At 35.8% G+C, this 26,584-nt stretch overlaps 1 long non-coding RNA gene across 1 annotated transcript in view; it reads right to left on the bottom strand.

Annotated features, from left to right (window-relative positions):
- Positions 1-3,616: 3,616 nt before the first annotated feature.
- Positions 3,617-26,584, bottom strand: part of LOC123816516 — a 144,460-nt gene continuing 121,492 nt past the window's right edge. The window contains exons 6-7 of the long non-coding RNA XR_006785289.1: positions 22,626-22,675; positions 3,617-3,722 (exon numbers count right to left, since the gene is read on the bottom strand). This is a non-coding gene — a long non-coding RNA (uncharacterized LOC123816516). The remainder of the gene's footprint in view (positions 3,723-22,625; positions 22,676-26,584) is intronic.

Genomic DNA, 26,584 nt, shown 5'->3' with positions numbered 1-26,584 from the left:
AAAGTATTTTATTTTCTATGTATTTTTTAGCAAATGAATGAAATAAAATGAGATTTAGTGGTCTATTACATTTTTTAGGTTGCAACAGTATGCCAAGCATTGTAGAATATGAATTATTTTAGAAGACAATCAAAGAAAAACCTAAGGAGCTTAATTCTCCCTAATCATTGGTTTATTTCATGCAATGTAACTTTTTAAAATTTTCTGTAGAACGAAAAGGGTTAGTTTTAGTGTATGTGTATATATGTGTGTTGAAAGAGTGTATGATAATTTTAGTACATTTATGACAATGAATTAATTGCATAAAATATTACTTTGGGTTGCTATGTATCTATTGAACAGATAATTACAAGAGTACTCTGGAACTCAGTCTGCAATTCTCTTCTTCAGCTACACCCTCTCTCGAAGTGATCTTATCTACTCCTGTGGTTATAAATACTACCTCCATACTCCCGATTTCCCATTTATTTTTCTTGTCCCAACCAGTCCACAGTGCATGTGCCCCAATACCTGCTCAACTTTACATGTGGACATTTAATAGTTATGTCAAACTTAACCTTTACAAACAGACTGAACTCCTAGTTTCCCCTCCAACTCGCCTTCCCACAGCATTCCTCAGCTCGGTACATGTCACCAATATCCCTCTGGAGACTTATCATAAAATCTTAAATTTACTCGTATACTTGACTCCTCATTTCTCTTCCTCCCCACGTTGTTCCGAAAATGGTTTCAAATTGAACCATTTTTCACCACATCTGCACATGCACCCTCGTCCTAAATGCCATCACCTTTTACCTGATGATAGCAATGGCTTCCTAACAGGTTTTGCCTGCCACTATTCTTATCCTCTATTGTCTGTTCTCCAGGCAGCAGCTAGATGACCTTTTAATCAGATCGATGTCTTCCAAAGGCTCCTTGGATTATGTAAAATAAAACCTGAAATCTTTGCCATGGCCTACAATGCTCTCAGTGAACTGACCTCTAGCTATCTTTCTGTTATTCTCTCACTGCCATTCCCTCTCCTGTGGATGGAACCCTCCTACACAGGCTAGTTTTGTCCTTCACTTTCACTTGCTGCTCCCAGTGAGGAGAGTGACCAGACAGTCTGGTTTGCCCTGCAGCCCAACTCATGTAAGTTGAGAAGATGATTTATTTGGTTTAGTATCATGAATCCCTAACTGCAGTTTAATTTAAATAAACTGGAATATGTTTGGGCGGCCAATAGTTTGCACCAATGCCTGTTCATGGCATTGTCCTGTCTAGTAGTGTATGAGCAGGGTGTGCAGTGAACAAAGTTTCCACATTAGCATCTGGCAAAATATGAAAAATGACCAAGAACATTCTGTCACTCTTATTTCTAAATGCAGCATAATTAAGGCCTTCATTTCAAAGGGGCATTCAGTGAACCTGCAATCACATGGCTAATGACAGCTCATTTCTAGTCTCAGCTAGTGGTGAAGAAAATATATAATGCCACCTGCTCTACCAACCACTAGTGTACTAGAACCACATGAGACACATGAAGTCACCAGCTTGCCATTCAGGGGTCAATGAGAGTACTCTAAGAAATCATGGTTTAAGTATATACGAAATCAATGTAGAAAATGAGACTGTGCAGTCTTAGAGTAGAGCATAGAAACTATGAACTGAATACCCTTAATACAGAGGTTTGGTTATTGTTTCCTACTGGCACACAGCTATTTGTTTAATTTTTGAAATAAATATTTTGATTGTAATGAATTTTAAAAGGTATGTTAAATAAAAGTGAAAGTGCTGATTTTTCGTTTCACATGTTGACTTGGATGCTTGTCTTGCCCAAAATGCTCATCAACATTCACTGTTTACTTATTTTGGTGCCCATAAATGATATCATTGGCACATGAAAACCAGAAGGCATAAATCTACTGATGAAGGATCAGTGTCTATTTGAAAAATTAGTGGTTATTTTAAAGCCTGAGTCCAAGGAAGATAATTTAACCAATACAGCTGCAGAATGTATGTTTATAAATCAGTTGAAAGCCATGGCTTTTCATTTAGATCAAAGGATAGTAGTTTTAAATTAATTGTGTTTATTTTCAATCCATGTTTTATTTTATATGAGTGAAAAGTGAAACAGTACCAGTTAACATGCTGGATTGATTAGCAGAAGTAATGCCAGTTTCCTATCAGTGTTGTCAAATGCTTCAGATACAAAAATCAATTAATTCTAATAATGGATGTTTTAGTACAGTTCATGGAGTCAAGCAAAGCTTTGAAAGTTTATTTTGTTAAAAAAGAAAAGTGAAATTATTGAATGCTATTGCAAAACCAATTTGTAAGTAACACACTGAAGCCACGATTATTTGTTGTTGTTTTTTTGTGATAATAAAAACAAATTTAGTGGAGCATAATATCATGGTAAAAACAGAATTCTTAAAAATTAAAAACCTAGGGGGCATATATATATACTAAGAATTGATTATGAGGTACACATAGCTCATAATCATGCCCAAATAAGTTGGTATGTTTCACTAAGGAGAATAGAAGCTGTACTTGTACACATGCATACACATACCCCCCGCATTGCAGCTGACCAACAAAATGTGATGACTCTGATTGAAATATTTTTTAAAATACTTCAACAGTGATACAAGCTTTCTCTTTGAAATCCATAATCGAATGGGTTTTGGAAATATTTGCACTTTTGAACAACCTTATTGTCCCATATAGATATTATGCATTTTTATAAATGATCCCAAATTTTGGTTGTATTTTGTTCAAAATAGGAGGAAGATCTTTAATCAAATTATTAAGCAAATTGGGTGTCTACAGACTTCAGCTTTTCAATCTCTTAGCAAATTACAATTATAAACACAAAGTGTACAAATAAGATTAAAAATTATTTTTACAAAAGCAAGGGAGGAACTGAACAAATCAAACATGATGTGAGCACGAATGTTGCATGGAATATAATTCTGAAATTTCACAATTGTGCTTGGGAATAGTTTGATTTGTGGGAAAATTTTAAAAATAAAGTTCATATTTTTCATTCAGTACATCTCTATTGTATACTAGAATCAGGTGAAATTGAGAAAGGTTATTATTTTATAGCGTCTATATCTGGCAACACATTTAAAACATCAGAGAGATAACATTTGAACAGTTTTGTCTTATAAAAATATCTGTCAAAAAAACAGAGGCAAAAAGACAGTCCCTGTGAAAATACTTGGCCTGAAATATTTAAGTATCTCAATATGGAAAAAAATAGTTTTGAGAATATTCTTCATTCTGCAAAATATGCTCTGAGGTTACCTGGTGCCTCGACATTGATAGAGAAAATATTTTTCTCATATCAAAATATTGTGGTCTAGAAAGAAAAATTAATTGAAGATGTCAAAATTTGTTAAAATTTGTTTAAAATTTAAACAAATTTAAAGTTTGAATTTAAAATTTGTTAACCTCAAAATTCAACTAGGAAGAAAATCACAGAAAATTTATTATTTTTAAATAAGGAAACCATATTGAAAAAATGCATTTTTCTTAAAAACACCTTGTGTTATTCAGGATTCTCCAGAAAAACAGAACCAATCTAATGAATATGTATATACAGAAAGAAACTAATTCAAAATTGACTCACATGATTATGGACGCTGAAGCATCCCACCATCTGCCATCTGCAAGCTGGAAACTCAGGCGATCCAGTGGTGTAGTTCCAGTCCAAGGGCAGGAGGCTGATGTTTCATCTTAGTCAAGCAGAGGTAGAATCTCAGGCTTCCAACAGAATGTATGAGGCCCACCCTTATTGGGGAGGGCAATCTATTTATTTAGTCTACCAAATAAAATCTTATGGTCTTCCAAAATACCCTACAGACACACCCAAAATGAGGTTTGACAAAATATCTGGGCAGTCAACCTGTAGCCCAGCAAGTTGACATAAAATTAACTACCACAGGGCTATAACATGGTGTTAAGATAATGACTAAGAAATTGATTAAAATATATTAATATGAATTTAAAATAATTACCCAGTTTATGTTATTTTAAGTTTTATAATATTTAATATTATACTTTATTTTCTCTCCTTTTTAAATATATGAGTAGTTAATCGCAATAATTTTTCTCTCTCAACTTCCTAGATACATGAACCATATTTACTCTTTTTTTTTCCTGTTTGTCTTTGTTTAAAACAGTTTCAGTTGGATACCCTGCCACTTGCAACTCAATGAATCCTAACACCATACTTAACAGTACCCTTGAAGAAATAGGGAAAGAATGTTTTTGAAACATAACATCATGTATAACACATCAAAATTCTCTATAATGGTACTTATTCCTATAAATTTAGCAAAATAAGTAAGCTCTAATAGAGCTGTGTCCAAATGCTAAGGTAGCATCAAGTCCCGAATGATATTTTCAATACAATTTGAGTAGCACTAATATGGCTCTCACTCCAACTTTTTCCCTATAGTTTGCTACTTTCACTGATTACTCAGCCCTCAGTTATAGCAGTAATCAATATTCATGGTTAAAGAGTTTGGAACAGCTGGCTGGAGGAGTAGGCTGAGAAGTTGGTAATCTTTACAGCATAATTTAAGACCCACCTAGAATACTGACTACTTAAACACATTTTCTGAATCTTATGCGAATTTATGTGAATCTGAATGATGCCTGAATTTCTACCCTTTTTAACTGTTGCCTCCTCCAGCCTGTCTTAGATTTTGATGCAAATGCTTGTGCAAGGAAAACTATCATGGGTAATTAGTCATTTATTCTTTCATCCAACAAAGATTCATTGAGCATCTACTATACACCAGGCACTGTTTTAATTAACTGTTATGCATCAGCCTAAAAAAACAAAATTTCAACCTTCATGGAGTTTGTAATATAATAGGGAATAACAGAAAATAAACAAGAATATTTTAAGTAAGTTAAATAGTATCTTAGAAGGAACTAAATACTATGGTGGGGGAAGGCTTAAAATATATAGATCATGTTATGGTGGACAAAGTAAAACAAAAGAGATTGGATTTCAATGTTAAATAAGGTGGTGAGGAGAAACCTCAGGGAGAAGGTGGGATTTGAGCAAAGACTTGAAGTGGATATCTGGAAGGAGAGTGTCCCAAACAGAGAAAACAGCTGCAAGAAATATCCTACAGTGAGTGTGCCAGCATGCTTGAGGAATAATAAGGAAGCCAGTGGGGCTGGCTTGAGTGAGCAAGGGGCAAAATAGAGGTGATGACATTGAAGCCGTGGCTTTTACTTTGAACGAAATGAATTAATTTACAAATGTCTCTTCTTCCTGGCAAGAAAGTACCCTGTACTTAGAAAGGACCTGAAAGCCTAGGACAATGTGTAAAATATGGAGAAGCACATATTAAATGGTAAAAGATGAAATAACTCATCATTTTCCTTAGGAATATTTTTGCAAGTGGAATGCATTTAAGCAAAATGCACTGAAATAAACCAAAGAAATTCTAGCTGGAGAAAGATGTGAGAGTTCTTAACAGAAGTGACAAAACATCAAAGCCTTAGATTGTGTTATTTGATTGAAAGAGTCTCACTCCATTTCCATGGTACCCTTTGCAAAAAAGTGATTCTCATCACCTTAAGCTGGTATACTTTTCACAATGCTAGAAGGCTAATAGAAAGAAGGACCAGATGTAGCGTAGTATCACCTGGGGACACTTGTGCAAATGCAGGTCCCTGGACCCTCCACAGACACACTGGATTATGCCGTCCCATAATTACGCTGTAATTTCTATGCATCTAAAGTTTCAGGACAATGAATAGAAAGGCAATTTTTAAGGGTCTCTCTGACTCTTGATTTCTATGGGTAGTGTTTTCCATAGGAGTCCCCCAAACTATTTAATCCTGGTGTGTTTTGTTTATGGTTTTTAGGACCACCAGTCTGTGGATCAGGTGAAGAAGAGAGAGTCTAGTAAAATGCCTTAAGATATTGTCACAGGGAAAGGGAGATCATTTAAATGCATTTTTAAAATCATTGTTAATGTCTATGACTGTATGATCAATAAAAATGTTGTATATAGTTACTGGGTGGAGATCACTTTTCCTTGTGATGTTTAGATTTGAGCAGATATTAATTCCTCTGAGTGTGCACTTGTTGATTGTGATTATTTGAGTCAATGGGAAGTAATGATGGCTAAATACCTGAGATCTATTGCCTTGTTAGCTATGTTAACAGCCAATGACAACATAATCTAAAGAGATTTACTATTTGGCTTTAGAAGAAGTATCAAGCTAAAAGTACTGTGATTAAAACGTTTATTAACCTGCCAAGTTGAAAAGGGTAGGTCAAGACTTACGTGTCTGAAGAGTGACAATGTTTACCATTTGATCTTATGCCCACCTTGCCCCATGGAATACCCCCACCTATTCTATAGAAACTGGGAAATAAGCTCACTAATTTTCCTTAATGTGTAGTTTGAACCCTAAAGAAAAAACTTTAAAAAAATTCTTTACTGCAAAGCCAGCAATTATCAAAATTCTCTAATGACCTTGTCTGAGACCTTTCTTCGTAATGGGGTGATGCAGACGGACTCTTGACTTTTTTTTGAAGGTCAAATTACCTTGCTTCAGTATTTTCTGGTGATGGGCCAAATGAGACTAGCTTAATTTAATATGTCTCTGCTGCTTTTCTTTCAACCCAAAGGGGCATCCATCATGGGCTTCTCATTCTGACTGATATTGATCAGGTAATTGCCCTCAGCTTGTCAAACTATCATGATTTTTATAAGAATGAGTCTTTTCTAGAAAAAAAGCAGGCCCAGAAAGAGATACAAAGATTTTGATTAGAAGTTTTCCCAAAAGCAAGTCCAAGTAGAAGTCAAGATTGGAAAGGAGAGAGAGGAGCTACGGGAAGGAAGGTGAGGAGGGACAGTGGAGATAGTGTGGTGTACTTGTAAAACACAGTAATATGCATTACAATGATACACTTGGTACAATTCAGAAAAAAGTTCCAGCCCAGCACATAACAGATTTCAATGCAAGCCAGTTTTTATAAACAGTCAACTATGTGGTTATTCAGAGTAAGAGTTAAAAAATTTAAAAACATTTTAATAATGCCAGCCTTATTTAACTTTCTGTCACAAGATCAAGGTGGATACTATCCTTGGAGCTCAGGAATATCATTTTTCTTTTATTTGCTAGTTCAGTGTAAATAAACATTAGCCAACTCTTTAATTAATGCTAGATTGTTAAGGCAAAAATGAACTCTAAAAGAAAAAAAAACATTGCTAGGAGAAGATTCCTCCAAAAATTGTCTTATGTTGATTTGAGGAATATCTCCTCAATGTGGCCGGCATACCAAGCCCAGGGACCCTAAAAGAAAGACATTTCCTTCAAAACATTCTGAACAGTGTATGATACAAATTCAGGTCTATGATTTTATGTGAAATACAGCAAGGTGACAAAAGCTCACGTGAAGAGTCTAGAATGTCAAAGTTAGCCCACCCCTAGGGTATTATTACAGTTAACAACCTGTTCCAAATAGTGCTAGGTGTCCAAGAGCTGTGTCAAGCCAGCAGGGAGAGCCATCCTGCTGCTAGGGCTTCATATAATCAACTACATCCCTGCAGATATTCAAGACTAGCTTGATACCCTTCAATTGAGAGTGCTTAAGAATGAAGAATGCAGCTTGTCACCTTCAAAGAATTCTAGAAATAGTCATTTAAACTACCACCATATTCAATGAAGTTTCTTAAAACAGTTGACTCTACTCAGGTGCTTTCTTTTTAGGTTCCCATTGGCCTTAGGCCATGTTATATTTGGATATCTTCCCCAAATATAAAAACATTTAAATATATACCTATAACCAACATTAAAATGATATTGGTATATTTTTTTTCAAAAAAAATTGTAAATTTTTTTGAAATTATTTGGCTACAAGTAACTGAATTGATTCACAACTTGTTATGAATTTTCAGCAATCATCTGACAAAGCTGAAATTTTACAAAGAAAATCTAAACCTACAAATGCAGTGAAATTTTAATAAATACCAATATTAATAATTAACTACTGTGGCATGATGTCATGACATGTAAGTATTTATTAGAACATTTACTAAAATCCATTCTGTGATTTTCGTTTTGGTATTTTGAAACCATTTTTGAGGTGGGACAAAATGCTCAATCTTCAATTTATCTGGGTTGAATATGTTTTCTAATCTTGGTTCAGTAACATGGGTATAATGAAAACATATTGTTTCTTGGATTTTTTTTTATCCTCACCTGAGGATGCTTTTTTTTTTCATTGCTTTTAGAGAGAAGTGGAGAGAGACAGAGAAACATCAACGTGAGAGAGAAACACCAATTGATTGCCTTCACATATGAGCCCTGATCTGGGATTGAGCCTACAGCTTAGGTATGCGTCCTGACCAATAACTGAACCCACAACCCTTTGATCTATAGATTGACACTCCAACAAACTGAGACACACTGGCCAGGGCCTGTTTGTTGGATCTTTATAGTAGATTTGCAGTAGAATTTTTTAATGTTTCCCCTTTGTAAAGTAAATCTCAGATTGCAGTTTATCTCCTGTTAGGAGTCAGAAATACCCTGAACAACTGGACCACTGTTGGATTAGTACCTAGTTCTGGATGTTTTATTAATAGGAGAGTAGTATAACCCAAAGGCTAGTACAATTCTGGGCTCCACCTGAAACTACCTGTCTATTCCCCCAAGAAAGATCATAAGCTGAAGTTACTGAGGAAGAAAAAAAGATACAGGCAAAACAACTAAAGGAAATGGAAGGTGGTTTTTCAGTTTTCATTTCTGGGTTTCCAGATTTCCCTTTCTGCTTTAATTTCTGTCTCGCATACTCTCCTTTTTCTTACCTATGTCTCAAAAGAATTGCCAGTGGCATGTTGGACTAACACAGTAAGCACACGTAGATGTAGCAGATCAAAGATGTATTCCATTGTGTTTCTTCACTCTCCCAGTTTGCTTCCCCCAGGAAAACACCAATTAGTGACTTAGCTGAGTTGTATACATGTCATGTCTGCATGTGCGTTGAGCATTTTTGCAGGTACATTCACAAGTGGGTGCTTTTCGTGTTTTCCTGTTGGGATTAACCCTTCCTACATGGCAGGTGAGGCTGTAAACATTGTATCAAGCTCACCACAAGACCTCCCAATCCCACACCCTTTTCTTTTCCAGCCCGTGGCTCCAGCCCCCTGAATGAAATCAAATGTCACACCACCCTTTGGTTGTGCAACCTTAGATGCTGAACACCGTCTGTGAATTTAGACAAACACCACTACTCACGGTGAATGCTGTTTATTTTGTTTATGTTTCTTGCACTTAAATGACATCAAAATTTTTTCTCTCATGTTCAATGGCAATGTACATGTATACGCACTCATGTCTGTCTGTCTGTCTATCTATCTATCTATCTATCATGTTTGTTAAATTGCCTGCCAATTTAACATATCTATTCTTCCACATTTTCTTAATCAACCACATTTGTGAAAAGGATAAACCCTCCATTGAGCTCTTTTTTTTCCTTTAAATCATGTGTGGAATGTGCCTTTTAGTTCTTCCCTGTGTAAATAATGTGCAAAATAATCAAAACACCATCACAACCTGACAGCTCAGGCCTTTGATGAATAGGGCTTTATGTGGGATTATCATATGACATTTCCAAACTAAATTATATTTATGAGTCATATAGAGTACTATTGCATTATCATCCCTCTGTGCAGAGTTTGTACAATTTGCAAGGAGTAAATGAAAGCAAGAGACATGGAATTAAATGCCCTTATGTTTTTAAATAAAATTTAAAAAATAAAAAGGGAAGCCATCATTTTCTATTCCCTTGACTACTCACCTACGGTTCCTGAAATTTTGAAGGGAATGTTATGGTCTCTATTATCTCTGGGATTCTATTACTTCATATACTTAAAATCAATATGCTCAAAAATTTTTGGAAAACAGCTCATCTAACCACTCCTCCTCTACAGATGAGGGAACTGAGCAGAGTTAGAAACACAGTTCAGAGCTCTCAACCCCTTGCACACTTCTCCCCTAAACTTGCAGTTTATCTAGACAACCATATACACAGACAAGACTTTGTCAGAAGATCCAGATGACAACAGGCAAGTGAAGCAAAGCAAAGGTATTCTACATACGAAAAACTAGTTTCCAAAAGGAGTTATCTACGATACATACTTTCTGCCATTTTGGAAAACATTATACCATTCAAGTCCAAAATTTTTTTCTTGGCTAAATTCAAAATAATTTCCATCCTTTTGAATATATCACCCTATAATTTCTTAGGAACTAAAAAAAAGACAAATATTGTTTCTCAGTCTCTTTTTCTTTAATCAGGGTCCTCAGAGCCTTCAGTGTCCCTCTCATTTCTTTCCAGCAGTCTGCAACACATACAGCCATGTCTGCCCGCTCTAACCCTGGTCTACTTGGTCTGAGAGCAGCATTAGAGAATTCACTATCACCTCAAAGAATGGACTTGTGTGGTAACTTGTGTGCATTGAATTTTACATAGCACATTACACTTTAAGTGTTTTTACAAAGCTACATTCTCATGAGGTTCGTTACGGACCATTCTTCTGTAAATAGAATGTTATCCAGTCAATTCGGAATTTGGTAGTTTGGTTTTCCAACAAGTAAGACTACTATATAATGTGACAATAAAACTTAACTACTATTGCTGCTTTCTAACAAAGAAAACTGTAAAAATCACCTATAAATCAATGAGTCACAAGAAAAAAATATAATACAGATCTGGAATTACTGTCCTATGATGCAGAATAAAATGATATCCTCTACCCAAACTCACTTCATATAAATGTATAGTTCATGTGGTCCCATAGCTGACCCACATGGAGTTTATCTGTATCTTTTAAGCAAGATAATTTTACCTAAAATAAAATGAAGTTTATTAAAGGGAGATAGTCTTGCCCTGGCTGGTGTGGCTCAGTGGATTGAGTACCAGCCTGCAAACCAAAGGTTTGCCAGTTTGGTTCCCAGTCAGGGCACGTGTCTGGGTTGTGAGCCAGGTCTCCAGTAGTGGGCATGCGAGAAACAACCACACACTGATGTTTCTCTCCCTGTCTTCCTTCCTTCCCCTCTGTATAAAATAAATGAAATCTTGTAAAAAAGGCATGAAAACACAAATTTATTAAAAAATAAATAAAAGGAGTCAGTCTTTATCAGGCCCATAGGAAGAAATACCCAAAACATGGTAATTAGAGTTAAGAAAGTAATTAAAAATTTGAGTCATCAAACTGAAATTCCTAGCAAATTGTTAGACATTTAAGTTCCATCATGGGCTAATATGTCAAGAAGCAGGGTGATCATAAAATAAAATACTAACAAAAGTGTTGTAATTTTTCTTCCTGATATTTCATAAATACCAGCATTGACATTTGTAAATTTTCAAAGCTCTCCTTCTTACTCTGACTCAGAAAGTCACATGTCTTCACTGCAAATGGAATATTCACTAAACAAGGAATTCACTGTAAATACACTCAAACTTTTGTGACCCAGAGGAATAAAACAGACACTATGACAACTTGAAAAAATAAAAATAAAAATAAAAAAACAAAGAAAATCTGGTCACATTTTCTCTTCACTTTTATCATATTTTACCATGTATAATGCTCACTTTTTTACCCCAATTTTTGGGGGAAAAATAAGGATGTGCCTTATACATGGGCAGTACTAATTTGTTACTGGTAAAAAAAAATTATTTTACCTTGTAACTGTTCTTGTGTTTTGTAATTATTTGTTACATAAAATTTCTTGTGTCATAATATATTCAAAAATAAATGCTAAAATTACTTTATACTACAAAAACTAGTATCTAAATATAAATAAATAAATAAATAAATAAATAAATAATTGTATCAAAAAATGAAAATGAAAGATTTTTTTCTGAAAGTTTGGGCCAAAAATGTGGGTGTGCATTATACACGGCAAAATATGGGGTATGTACTTTTTTTAAATATGCAAAACAGGCAGTCATGGTAGTTGTTTACCCAGTTCACTGGTACTGAAGTGGCCAAATTTGGTTAAATGATGAGCCTCCGATATTATCAGAGTTAATGTTAATATCTCAGTTTATTTTATTAAAGTCAAACTAAATGATCTAGATTATATCCGCACCATTTACATGACGATAAAGTTAACTTGCCAAATGCTGAATTCCACCTGAACCAGTTCAGAGTGTGGATGTTCATTCAGAGAAACTCACTCATTGTCATTAGTTGTTTTTAGAGATTTAAAAATAAGTAGGGATAGAACAAGACCTCTCTTCATAAAACTCACAAAATCGAATCCCTCCGGCGTGGGACAGTAGCGAGGAAACCCTCCCATGCTCTCAATCATGTGCAGTTGCAAATATCGCTCTCTAATGAAATAACGATACCCTAGTTTCTGCAATTTCATTGACAAATAATAAGATGTTTAAATGGGTGTGGCAGGGTGAGAGTTAAATCTGATTGTAATTAGATTGCAGTATGTATGGTCATGTGGTTAATAGTAAATTTTCCTTGATTAACTGGTCCTGTTTGTTAAGAGCTCCTATTAATAATACATTAGTGCTCTCCGTGTTGGCTGTAGAGACACACCATGGACCAGTGCAAAATTAATGAAGGCAGGTACGCATGCTGATTAGAATGTGGCAGTTTAATAAACTCTTCCAACATTAAATTATTTAATGCATTCATGCTCATGCAGGCTATTCGATGGTCAGCTTGACCACCTATGTGTTAATATTGGGAATTGAAATGCAGAGAGTGGAAGAGATATAGTGGTGTATGAGGTAATTAGCTCTCGTGTCTGATAAATGGGGCAATACCTATGTGTGCGCATGTTTTAGCACACCACAAATGGTGCTTTCATTAGCTGGAATCTTCTGTGGACATTTTTATAAATGTTTAGTTCCATTTTTGCACCATAAACAGAGGGTCTGATAGCTGTAGTCACTGTCAGTTCAATGTTTGAGGCAAATTTCAGGTAATCTATAAAGTAAGTTGTCTTGTTAAATTGGTCACAAAAATTAGATAGGAAGCTTATCAATAAACATCTCCAATCTGAACATAATCTCCATCTATCATATAGAAAATACTTTATATAAGTATAAATTATTTCAATATATAAATGAAAATAGCTGTTAGATTTTGAGCAAAAGATAATATTTTAGATAGGAACAATCTCTACAATTTATACAATGCTTATACATGTTATTTTACTTCATCCTCGTCATAAGCATTTCAGATGAATAGTGAACAGTATTTGCTAATAAGTGGCTGATCAAAACCTTAAAAATATCAGTTCTTGTAACTCAAAGTCCAGAGCTTGTTAGCACAATTCCACAGCTGCTTACAAAACTAGTATTTGTGAAAATAAACTATTATTTATAAAACAAGTTAATGTTTTATAGTAGGTGAGCATTCTAGGAATTCAACCTCTCTGGAAACAGGATGCTACTTGGATTTGGTAGAAATGCAAAAGAAGACATTTCTATGTTTTAACATTATCTTAATATAAACCAGTATTTTAAATGACTTACATTTTCTTAGGCCCAAGGACACTTTCTGACTGTATTTTAGGTGTTCACAGGAACTTTCACAGTGCTGCATGAAATAATATGCCAACACAGAACAATCCAGACTCTGGAGCTTGGAGACTGTGTAGAAAGCATGAACTGTACATTTGGTGAAGTCACCAAGTCTGGCTTTGCCGAATCACAAGACCAGCCACTGTAAAAGTGAGCCCTGGGAGGTTGAATGGTTGAATGGATTATCAGTCTGGGCAGCTCCATGATTTTGCCATTCCATCTTCAGATTTTTGCCTATTCTTAGGATGCCAGCAAGAATAATAAGAAGTAGAAAATGATTCTTACCCTATGAAAATCAAAGGAGAGTTGCAAAGAAACCTGGACAGACTAGTACACAGGAAACCAGGAGAGCAGGCCTGTCTGCTAGTCTTGGACATTCCCAGGAACTGCCAGTCTGATTTCGAGCAATTACCTTCCCTGGGCCTCCATAGATATTTTTAGATGTATTTGGGGGGATTGAAGAAAATGAATTCTCACGTTCCTCAAATCTCTAGTAAGAATGTCTAATTGTTCTTTATCAGGAAGAAGAATGCCAAGGATCCCTTTTTCACATTCCCTGTGGACTAACAGAGAAAAAGAGCCCTGAAATTTTACAGCTGATAGAAAACACTATTTTTGAACAGCATACTTTGCAAAGTCTACTTTTCCTAAAGGCCTGAATGAGTCATTCTGGGCTTTAGCTGGCCATTGATTTCTCTATAGGCCTTAGCCAGCCTGGATGTCCAAATTCTTTCTACTGATTCCCCCTACCTCACTCCTCTGGCTAGCTTCAAAGAATGCTGTGGTCGTGAATTAATATTGTCCTCTCGGTTAGCTATTACAGTGTGGTTGCTGTATCAATGGGGCTTGTCCTTACTACTTCTTTTTGACAATGTAGACAGTTATTGATGTCTGGCACTTGTTATAGGTGGTTGGCAACTGTATGAATATTGTAACTTACAACAGGCTTTCCACAACATTGCCGTGTACCCATGAATTCTGACAACTATCTAAAGGATATAAGAGCTGCCAGTCAACTTTTTGCAGTCATCATGTGTGCTGACAAAATGGGTTTTACCTTCCTCAGATCTAGCAGAATTTTTGTACAGTTAGGAGAGTAAACAATTTCAACTTGTTTGTTTATTTTCAGTCAATGAGGATTATGGAAAATCATTGTATTCTATCCCTCTAAGTCATTTATCCCAAAGAAAAAGTAGCTCGAACCAGGCTAAGTCTTTACTTCTTACTTCCTAGCCTTTGGCTCTTTAAAAACCAAATCTGAGAAGCAGAGAAGTCTACTCCCAAAAGAAGGCAAAGGCACACCCAACACAGAGAATGAGCTCAAAACAGCGACAATAATTAAGCATTAAGAATGGCACAATAGGAATGCTAGGGTAGTGATAATGTTTTGAATACAGAAATACAACTTTGATATCATGTATTTTTCTAAATGCCTTTATAGGCTTAGCTAACTTCATCAACAATATCATTCCCTTTGCATCAGATAATGCAGTATATTTACTATTTGCCAAGTATTTGGAATTTATTTAACCCTCATGACAACTCAGTGGGATAGAAATAATTTTTATCTCTGTGTTACATATTATGAAACTAAATCTCAGAAAGTTTAACTTGCCTATGGTCACAGAGGGACTGAGACAGAGGCAAGATTGAAATCCAGAGAGTCTTAGTGTTCTTAATGCCCACAAATGGTACAACTAAACCTTCACAGTCCGATACGGTAGCCACAAGCCACATGCAGCTACTAAACAGTTGAAATGTGTCTAGTCTGAATTCAAATGTGTTACAAGTGTAAAAGTATACCAGACTTGAAGACTTAGTGTGCAGAAAAGAATATAACATATCTAATTATTACATTGGCTTATATGTTGAAATGATTATTTTTTCAATATTTAGAGTTAAAAATATAGTATTAAAATTAAGTTTACCACCCTGGCTGGTGTGCTAGGTGGATTGAGTGCCAGCCTGTGAACCAAAGGGTCACCCATTCAATTCCCAGTCAGGACACACACCTGGTTTGCGGGCCAGGTCAGGTCCCCAGTAGGAGGGGGACCCACTCAAGAGGCAACCACATATTGATGTTTTCTCTCCCTCTCTTTCTCCCTTCATTCCCCTCTGTCTAAAATAAATAAATAAATAAATAAAATCTTTAAAATGATAAATAAAATAAAATTAAGTTTACCTTTTATTTTAATGTGCCTTCTAGAAACATTTATATATTTATATAAATATTATATATATTTATATTGGATAATGCATATTTTTTACCAAATGGCTCTAATTTTATTTGTTTCCCCTATACTCCATCATGAGAACATTTCATTTGTACTATGAAAAAAGAAAAGATGGAAAACCATTACTCCAACTAAAAAAAGCACAATGCTCCCAGTGTTGGTCATCTTATGATATAGTTCACGTGCATAACCGGATGGGGGATTTCAAATAGTTGTCCATTGACAGTAACTATAAACCAAAGTTTACTGCTTTATTCTGTTTGCCATGTTTGCCATTTCAAATTTAGAATGACCATATTGGAATCTTTCAGTGCTGGGAATTCCTGGCCAGTTGCTGGCAAAGCAACAGTATTTACTATGTGTATACCTCTCTGTGTTGAGGTCTTTAAGAATAGATATCATGTGTACTCATTATTTTGTAAAAGATTCTGGTACTAGGGTCTTTAGTGAGTCTGATGGTGGTAGACAGAGACTCTTGCTCGAGAGCAACAGGGAAATTTTGTCTGTTAAAGAGGGGAAAAAAGGAATCTCTCATGAAGTCTGAGTAAACAGCTCATTTCATTCACAAGGACATAAATATCTGAGTACCCACATCACCAACCAAAAGACATTTAGGCCATTTTTTCACACAGAAGTTTTTCTATGAGAAAAAAATAGTGAAAATTAAGTTTTCTGTAAGTATTTGTTGCGGAGTGACTCAATTTATCTTCTAAAGTGGTGGTGGGAAAATGGAGACAACTGTACTCAATCATTAATTTTAAAAAATGATTTAAGAAAAAGAAACTGGGAAGTCAGAAAGGGTCATAAGGTACATACACTGGAAAGAAAACTCAAATCCACTGTGAGAAATTATGTCAAAACCAGAGCTCATGGATTATTTACTTGAGTATTTGCCCTCATAATGAGGATATAATACATATAAAAACCATAAAGTAAAGGGTTTTAAGTGTTGATGAACACAGGTAGGAATTAATTAGACACATTGGACTTACATGCAGCATGTAGACATTGAAAATGACTGAGACAGGTAGAAAGATAAGGGGGAAAGGTAGTTAACCTCCACTTACAAGTTTTCATTTTATTTGAGAGAAAATTGCATGCTACTTTTGAAATAATTGATCAAATAGAGAAAATCCAAAGTTTTACTCCTTTTGAAGCAGTAAAAATAATCTTTAATGTTTATTTTCTCCCCTATAGCTAAAAACCAGCTGACTTTTAAAACCAAATTTGGCAGGCACTTGACGGCATGCTTTCAGCATGATATTTTAAAAATTAAATTATGAAGTCACATGACAAATTTCACTCACACAATAGGATCACTGTGTTGACCTCTCCGATGTGTGTCTTGGGCTCTAAGCTGGAAGAATACAAAGAGATATTCTTTTTTATTTATCAAATCATTTTTATTATAATTCTGGGATGGGCGGACAAAGAGGTATTCTTATTCACCCTCCTCTTCTTTGGGAAAACATCTTTTAAATGTTTCTGTGGCACATCTAATCCCTTTCTAATACATTTTGCTGGCTTTGGTGTTCAATTTAATTTACGTCAGCAGAATAGTCCAAGTGAATCTAGGTTGCTGTAGTGTTACATTTGGAAGACCCGATCCATTTGCAGTTAAGGTATACCCAAATTCATTAACATTTGCTCAGTAGGCTTCCAGCAGGTGACTTTAGGAAAGGAAACAGATGCAACTGAATGTCTCCTTACCACACATGTGACTGTTTATAGATTCTTGTTATGTCCATATACTGTTGCTGCATCCCATTCCAGGGGAATATGGGTAATGACAATAATTTATTTTTGAACACAGAATTATACAGAAATGTTCTCTAAAATGTTTGACATTAAATAAGTCCAAATTTTACACAGGCACAATGGAGATTAACCTCAATGACTTTCTAAGTGCTAATTCCTAAACTTAAATGCAGAATAGCTCAAAGAGCTAAACCACAGAGAAGTTGTAGGTTCTAACCAAAGGCAAGACATCCTAAAACAGAAAAGTAAAAGCAAGCAGTCCCACTGTCTGGCTTCTGCAGGAGGGCAAGGAAGATGATTGGAGACCTGTAGCCTCTGATGGAGGCTTATACATTCTGAAGCAAGACAACTTCTTGCCAAAAGGAACATTTATACTTGAGCTAGCCTTTGTGATGGAATGAAATAAATACGTGGCAGAAGGCACAGCACCTTATCAGTTCTAGGCCTGACACGCCTCTGAGCCATGGTTTCCTACCTGTATGAAGTAGAAATGGTAGCACCTCACCTGTAAGTGTGCTAAATTATTGCATGGGGGAAACAAATGAGACCATGAGTATGAAAACATTCATAGACTATAAAGATCTGCCATGCTGAGTAAATTGTTATGGATTATTGGGTTGCTGAATTGAAGTGATATTAAGTTTTTCCAAAACATGTTCATTAGAAAAGATAGTTTTCAAACAGCATATTAATATTGCTTGCAGAGGAGGGGGTGGGGTATGTGGCATACGCCTCTGTGGAGAGCTCAGCAAGACACTGAGGGCATATCAAGGCTGGTATTTGTGTCTACAGAGTCCCCCTGATCAGGAGAAAAAACGTACTGCACTAACCCTCTCCCTGTAAGTAAGTAAAATAAACTCCATGTTCAAGTTAAATAAGAAGAAAAAAAGAAAATGGAAAAATGAGAGTAAGGGAAGAAGAGAAAAAATTTAAACCTTTATCAAAGTCTCTTGACAGATGCCAAGAGTGAACAGCATCGCCTACAGTTCAGTCATGTATCTCATACTTGATAGGCTCCTCTCCAGCTCAGTGTATCCTTCTCTCCTCCTCTCCTCATCCCTTCCATTTCCTCTCTCTTGACCTTACCTCTTCTCCTCTCCCTTACCCACATGCCCCCATAAATTCTCTAAATCTGGCTTCCTGATCCCTCTCCATTCCTAATTGTTTCTGGTTTTTCAAACAAATGTATACTGTTCTACATTGCTGCATGTCCTTTCTAATCAGTGTTAGTTTGGTCTTTCTTAGTGTCTTCTCATTCTTTGCTTTCCAGCCTGAGCATCAAAACAAGGTCCAAGCAGACGGAACAAGATCCGCCTCTTAACATGAAGACAGAAGAAAGACTGTGTTATATAAGAGGATGATATACACAAATACGTTTACTGTGTGCCAGGCATTGTTTCAAGAGCTTTGCATTTCTTAACTCCTTTAATTGCCTCAACCACCTATGAGCTAGTTACTTTATTATCTTCATTTTACAGAAGAGGGCAATGAAACCCAGAGAGAATAGCAAATTTGCCCAAAGTCACAAAGCTTTAAGTCTGACTAAGGAGCCTGCACTCAGCCACTGGAGGGGATGGATATCTAATTAGAGAAATGAATCAATGTACAAAGTATTGAAGTGGGCTTTGTATGGCTGGGAGAGGTAAGAACTGAAATTTCATGGGCAGACAGGGTAATGGCTATCAGATGGGTCATAGCCAATCTCAAGACTACCTATCACATCTCATGACAATATTGTCAAGTTAATCCCTCTCCAGGCAATGTTTTCTCAAGGCTGGATTTGTGGGGTGAGTCATTTTTAAGAAATTAAATTTGTATTGGCTACTAATTTCATTAAATTCAAGGGATGCAAAAGTCAAATGAAGCAGAATGAAAACCAAACTAAATTCAGCAAAGGCCCATATATTAAACTTAGTTCAGATTTCCCAAATTATCACAGTTCTGTGAAGGGCTTACTAGTCAAGGGGAAACAGAGCATGGTATATTTCTGACATATGCATGTGGGAATGGTGTGGCTTGTTTTTAGGAACTTCATGAAGCTCTATTTGGGTTCTTCCAATTGCCCCCAGCAACCCTGTGTAGGTTTGAAAAGATGCAGAAACTGTATGATTTTGTTCCACAAGTTCAAGCAATCTTTATTTATAATTGTGATTCTTTCTTTTTTTAAATATTCAGATCTTTTTTCCTCTTTGGTTCCATGAAGGTTTATACTATGTCTAATATTGAGTTTGACTAAAATAAATTGTTTTCATGTATTTAGGCTTTAGGAAAAATTCTTCTGGTACATTTCAGGGTCCAGTAATTGACTATTATTAGGATTAATAAGAATTACACAGCCAAATCCCACTGCCATGCACTGAAAATTCACCCCTCAAGATCAAGACTCAGTAACAATTTGAAAGTGTTAAAATGTAATTTCCAGTTCACAGACCTCTCGAAGGGTAAAACAGAAATGGGAGTTTATGTTTGAGATAATAGACAGGATACTTCCCAATGCATGCTGCTTGGAATTAGAAATGTAAGTAATAACATGTTTTTCAAAATGCAGGAATCCATTTGCTATCATTCAGAGGATTGGATTGATACATAGCACAAGAAATCATTCCTATGTGGGACTCTTTTATTTATTTATTTATGAGAGAGGGGAAGGGAGAGAGAAAGAGAGAGAGAGAGAAACATTGATTGGTGGCATATTGTACGCACCCCAACAGGGACCAAACCCACAACCTAGGCATGTGCCCTGACCAGGAATTGAAACGGCATCCTTTTACTCTAAGGAATGACAGCCAACCCACAGAGCCACACTGGTCATGCCTTATCAGGGATTCTTAATAGTAGATCTTTTCTATGCATTTCTTCAAATGAAGGCTACCTCTGGCTGTATTTCTTTCTGTTAGAGCCATTTCCTTTGCCTTCAAATTTCTGTAATACTTATTATTTGGATACTTGGAAGAATTTATGCATTGCCTTGTCTGTACATTGTGAAAAGTACGAGCCCACACAAGTTTTATCAGTAAACTTGCCTTCTTTCCTCTCCACCTCATACTTACTTACCTTAAATATGCTGATAAACAACTACTGATATGTAAGTTAAAACATGGGTAAATTCTAAGAAAAGGTAATCTAGGATTTCCCTATTCTGCCTATGTAGACAAGAAATGGATAATGCCTTCTGTGCATATTTTCTATGTTAGCCTTCCTGCAGTGATGCCACAGAGGGCCAGCCCCTGCTATATCACATCTCTATGCTTGCATCTTCCACTTTTTAAAAATTTGATTTAACTATCATTTCACACCAGAAGATATATCATGATTTGTAGAATGCTCTGTCCCTTTGAATAAAAAAAGATAAAATAATTTTACATAAGCAATTTTAAAATATCAGGACAAAAATGGATCTTTTTGAAACTGTTTCTGAAACAAAACTTGATTTTTGTCAATAGTGCATAAAGAAACAATGAAATAGCCAAGAAAACATTTTGATATTATATGGTCTTTTTGACAGAAGGTCAGTCTCAGTCTTCTAAAATTTGGCATCCTAAAATAACATCAATATGTTTAGTTAGAATATTTCCTGAAAGTTTGCTTTCAGCAAAACAAACATAGAATGAATTGTAACAAAATATATTAAAAACTACATCATGTGCTGTTTTACTGATGTTTAATGGGGAGTTTTGTTTATTATTTTATAAATAATTTTTAAATTGCTGTGTAAGAAGTTTCAGCAACATTTCCATTGTTGAAACATAAATCCATCCAAATCCCAATCCCCAAATATTTGAACAAATCTACTGTGAAGACATGTATTTCTTCTATTCAAAGCTGCAAGTAACTTTACTAATGCATTTTGGTAACCAGAAGCTAGGTCAAAATATCTTAAAAATGACATATTTCACATATTTCCTGAAAAATTCAGAAGATGATGGTGCTTATCATCAAAGGAGTTGCAGAAAAGAATACAATGTGTACAAAGCCAACTTTGGATAGAGTATAGTTTCCTCTTTAATGCACTTGTGTCCCAACCAAAGATTGAACCCACGACCTTGGCTTATCAGAATGATGTTCTAACCACCTGGCCAAGGGCCAAAAACATTAGTTTTTTTAGCTGGGTTTTTTCCCCTGAACCGTGAGTAAATTTGTGAAGTTCTTTTTTTCTTCAAAGAATGTGGAAAAACAATCACTTTCATTCTGAAAAAAAAAAGTTCATTTTTAATTGTGGCAATTTGTTTTTACAGGGTCATATTACCTAAAAAGATGGGGATGATGCTCTACTTCTTGTGACTCTTATTTCAAAAATCTCCAGAGAACGTATCCCTGAAAGTTCACATTGCATGGGTTTTACTTTGTCAACATCTCTGCAAACAACACGGTCTGTAACAGGCCCAGGGATGAAATGGAAGCACTCCTACCAATGATACTTCTGAAAATGGAATGTGCTTCCCAGGTTTCTTGAAACAGATATCAACAGTGGGGAAAATTGATTGCTCCATTTGCTTGTAATGAGTTGGAGGAAGTGACCTCTGACCAAGGAGCAGGGGACACTAAGGCACAGCTAAAAACAATCTTCTTTTGTGAGATGAATGGAAAGAAAATGCCATTGCAAAATTCTAAACAGTTACATGTTTTTCAAAAAGCAATAGGCTAATTTAGCTTGGTCAGACTCCTTTTCTTTCTTCTTGATATCTCCTTGTAGTCTCTGTATTTTCTTACCATTTTACGGCACTCTTAAACATTTCTATGTGTGCACTGTTTGTGCTGAGCACAGACTAAACACTGACGTCAGAGTGGCCTTTTCTTGGCCTGTTTGTGTCTCCGCTGGCTACACCTTGGGCTTTGGTGCCTCAATACCTTTACAAAGGAAGTGCCTGAGATGAGAATGCTCTCCTTCCCTGTCATAACCCCGGCTTTCTCCAGGGCCCAAATCAAAGACACCTTCAGTCAGGGTTCACCTGTTATCTCCTAACACATTATATACTTGGCATGTGCTTGCTACGTAATGGATATATTTCTGAATGAATGAATATCACTGTTTTTTTTACCACTCACATACCACTTACCTCCATTGCTGTGGTTAAATGTCAGATCTTCCCAACTAGACTGTAATTTCCTAGAAGAGAGAACATATCTTTTACTTTGGTGCTTTCTCAGTGAATATGGCAGAGACCTTTTTCTATAATAAGAAGTCAGTGATTATTTTTTGAGTGAAAAGTAGGCAAGAGATATTAGTAGAAAATATGAAGGCTCTTAACATAAAAGTCCCAACATTTTAAAGTATATTCACACTGTTAAATAGCACCATAAGACAAAAGAAATTTCAACTGAGGAGGGATCTTAAAAATTTCACTAAAGTAGACATTGGAAAAGTAATCATTAACTTAAACTAGAATTCAATAAGCAGCACTCTAAAGAAGAAAATCTTTAAAGGATGCAAATGACACACATTCATGTGGAAAAGACAAACTAATGTTTAAAAATTAAAAAATATATGAATTTTGATTCAGAATACAAGCTGACGCCTTTCTTTGAAGTGTTGAAATAGATGAAAAGTTATCATGTATATTAAGAATAATTCATTTAATTCCAAAGAGCCTTTCACATAGGAAGCTTAAAACATGTTAAAAGTCTTATATGGTAGTTAGATCATCTGCTGTGGTCCTATTGGTTCTTGGGGCAGTGAAGTCTTAGGGTAGGGAAAGCCCAGTCACACAGTGTCAGTAATCTGATCGAGAAAACACTACATGCTGCCCAGATCCTTGACTTATTACATGGCCATGTGATTACATTTCCCACATTCCTCTCATAAAGAAAAAATAATGAGCCCTGGCAGGTGTGGCTCAGCTGCTTGGAGTATCATCCTGTGACTGAAGGGTTACAGGTTTAATCCCCAGTTCCAGCACCTATGATCCAGTTAATGCTTCTCTCTTGCATCAACATTTCTCTCTCTCTCATCCTCTCCCTCTAGAAGCAGTGAAGAAAACTATCCTCGGGTAAGGATGGGAAGGAAGAAAGAAAGGAAAGAAGGAAGGAGAAAAGGAAGAAAAGAATGAGAAACATAATTTTTAAAGAGCTACTAATAACCATCAAATTTAACATATTCAAGACCACCTTTCCTATCCATTCCCATTATCACTGCACTAACCCAAATAGTTTTACATCTATTAGTAGATTATTGCCATAGACTTCAGCAGGACTTTCAAATCCCTGCCTCTGCCCTTACCAAATATACCTCTTACTCCTGTGACACAAGTCTCCTCAACCCATGCAGCTCAAAGATAGCACTGCTCCAATTTCAACTCCCTGATTACCAAAGTCTTATAAAATTTCATCTCGCACTCACTTTGTTTTCCTACTATTAAATAGAGCAATACATAAAACACTTTTCTAGTTGAACCAAGTGAATTCATCTTGACTTTTTAGATCTATCTTAAATGTCAAAAGGCCCCCCACAATGCCTGGCACAAAATAGACATCCAACATATACATATGTGGATTAAATAATTGAGAAGACTCTTTTTTAAAAGCTTGTCAGGACCTGCTAAATTGATGCATGTCCTATAAGCTGCCTGTAATGTTACTATCTAATCATCTAAGTGTGGATATTAACAGGGCCAACAGTTCAAGGGGAAAAGAAATCAACAGAGGCCCTTTTCTCCTTTCCCATCGAAACTGCTGTGTGCTAAAGCATTCCCCTAACAAGGTTTGCCTGGCTTTATCATCTTTCTCAGAATTATAAAGACACTTCCATATTTAGAGGGAGTGAATTTATTTGAATACCAAAAGCCTAAAACCCAAGTTTATTTTCCTTCATATAAGCACTTCAGTAAAACAAACCCAACAGTTATCAATTTAAGAGCAACATCTAGATCTTTCATACCTGCCTAATAGATGCGGAGTATTCTACTCATTGATTCTAAGACAGCATGTAAGAAAAAACACAAAGCTAGGAAACCCTATGTCCCACAGAGTGAGGGACACAGGCTCATTTTTTCCACAATAGAGAGAGATTGAGAATATTCTCACCACAGTTCTTGTCACAACTATTGGGAAGATGTAAACTCTCAGAGGAAAGCTTGCATCCATCTTGAGTCTTTGTCTGCAGGGCTGGTATTCACAAATGTCCACTTCCCTGGTTTAATTTCCATTTTAGGTGGACAAATAAGCATATGTTTTGCAATAGATACCTTCTTGTCTACTCTTCAGATGATTAACTTCTTTGCTATTTGGTGGTGATCAAACCCAAGAAATGTGATAGTTGGGTCACTCATGAGTCACTTCCCTGTGATTCTCCATCCTGCCCTACCTGCATCCAACAAGGAGACAGCATTTTTGGCCTGTTGCATCAGACCACTTCTTAGGTAAGAAGCAAGAGAAAAGGCATAATTTCAAATAAGTTCGTCATTAGTGACACAGATTCCTGGTCAGCTATTGTATGTAATGACCGAGATTCCCAATGTTACAAGTAGACAACTGACATTTTGCCTGAGCATGCATCTCTAGCCAGTGATAATTAACCTGAAGGTAAAGAACCAGTCATTTTCTTAATACAACAAGGCTCCACGTTCAAAGTTGGGGCTCTTCCTGTTTTAATAATCAAAAGGGAAAGACCTTTGGTACTTAATATTTAAACAAAATGTTTAATATTTACACAGTAAAGTTCTTCTTCTGATATTAAACCAGCATTAAAGCAGGGATGGAAATTGGTTTATAATCTCTGACACCAGGCCTGGAGCCTTGTAGTGTAGTAAACAATGTCACTCTTCAGATGGGCACCACCTGCAATGGGTTCAGAAATGTCAACTGTAATTAAACATTTTATTTCAAGGATAATTCATAGGTTATGTACATGAAGAACTGCTTTACGCCATGAGAAATTTCAAAGTACCGACTTGTGTAAATAAGAAACAGGTCTTTTTTTTATTGTGTGTTTTTTAAAAGTACATGCAAACTACATGAGACCTAATTAATATTATTCCTAAACATGTGCTTTATATTTTGCTAATATTTTTAAGGTCAATTTCATGAAACTTGACTGGTAATGATATGTCTCTGCCTTACCAATTATTTCTTCTAGCTACGAGGAAGAATCCCACGGGGCGCAGGGAGGATATGGTTCTCCATCAGCTCACATGGTAAACTAATGGCAAAGTTGGAACTGGCCCTCATCAATGCTAAATTCCTTCTTTGTGGCTTCAGTTCTAAACTGTGGTTTCAATGAAAATCTGATGAAAATTTATTATTTTAAAAAGGACAACAAGTTTTTCAAAGGTGTGGGGATCACCTAGTCCCTCTAATAATGCTCCTAATCCTAATGAGAATTGAGTAAAATTATTCAGTTAAGAAGTGTGTGTGTGTGTGTGTGTGTGTGTGTGCACTTGTGCATGCACGTGAGAAAGAGGGAGGAAGCAATGCTCCATTTTTTTTGTTCAATAGAAATTCATTCACTATTTCTTGGTAGCAATTTGTTAAAAGCTAACATAATGACTCAAAGATTTAATGTAGACCTTTCCTGGTCCTCCACCCTAACATTGTGTATCTTTTTATCCCCCAAAATAAGGCTTGAAGGGAAAGGTTTTAAGTAAAAATGCTATTAAAATAACAAAAAAATGGGTGAAAGTGATGCCTTTTTGTACATTTAACACTCTATTACAAAGAATACTTTTTTTCTAATTATTTAAGGTGACAGGAAAAAATATCCTTCTTTAATTTGTCTCTCACTCGCTCTCTTTTCCATTCTTTCTGCATTACTTTACAGATATCGATGGTGTATATCATATACCAAGAAGGCCTTAGGTACATGAATAAGCTGAAACACCTCTACCAGGTGGCTACCCTGCAAAGAGGCCTGGCACTGAGCAAATGGAGCCACACCCATTATGGCAGTTTCTGAGATAAAATATTAGTTCTTCATCATTGGAGAAAATTTGCTGTATTAACAAGAAGCATTAGCAAAAAGCAACAGACATCAATTATTCTAAATCATTACTCCAAAATGAGTGCAATATGGATATTTTTAAAA

The sequence above is a fragment of the Phyllostomus hastatus genome, unplaced genomic scaffold (assembly GCF_019186645.2).
Source record: "Phyllostomus hastatus isolate PE091 unplaced genomic scaffold, TTU_PhHast_1.1 phas_contig_209, whole genome shotgun sequence".
Taxonomy (NCBI): domain Eukaryota; kingdom Metazoa; phylum Chordata; class Mammalia; order Chiroptera; family Phyllostomidae; genus Phyllostomus; species Phyllostomus hastatus.
This window is presented reverse-complemented; position numbering and strand designations above follow the sequence as displayed.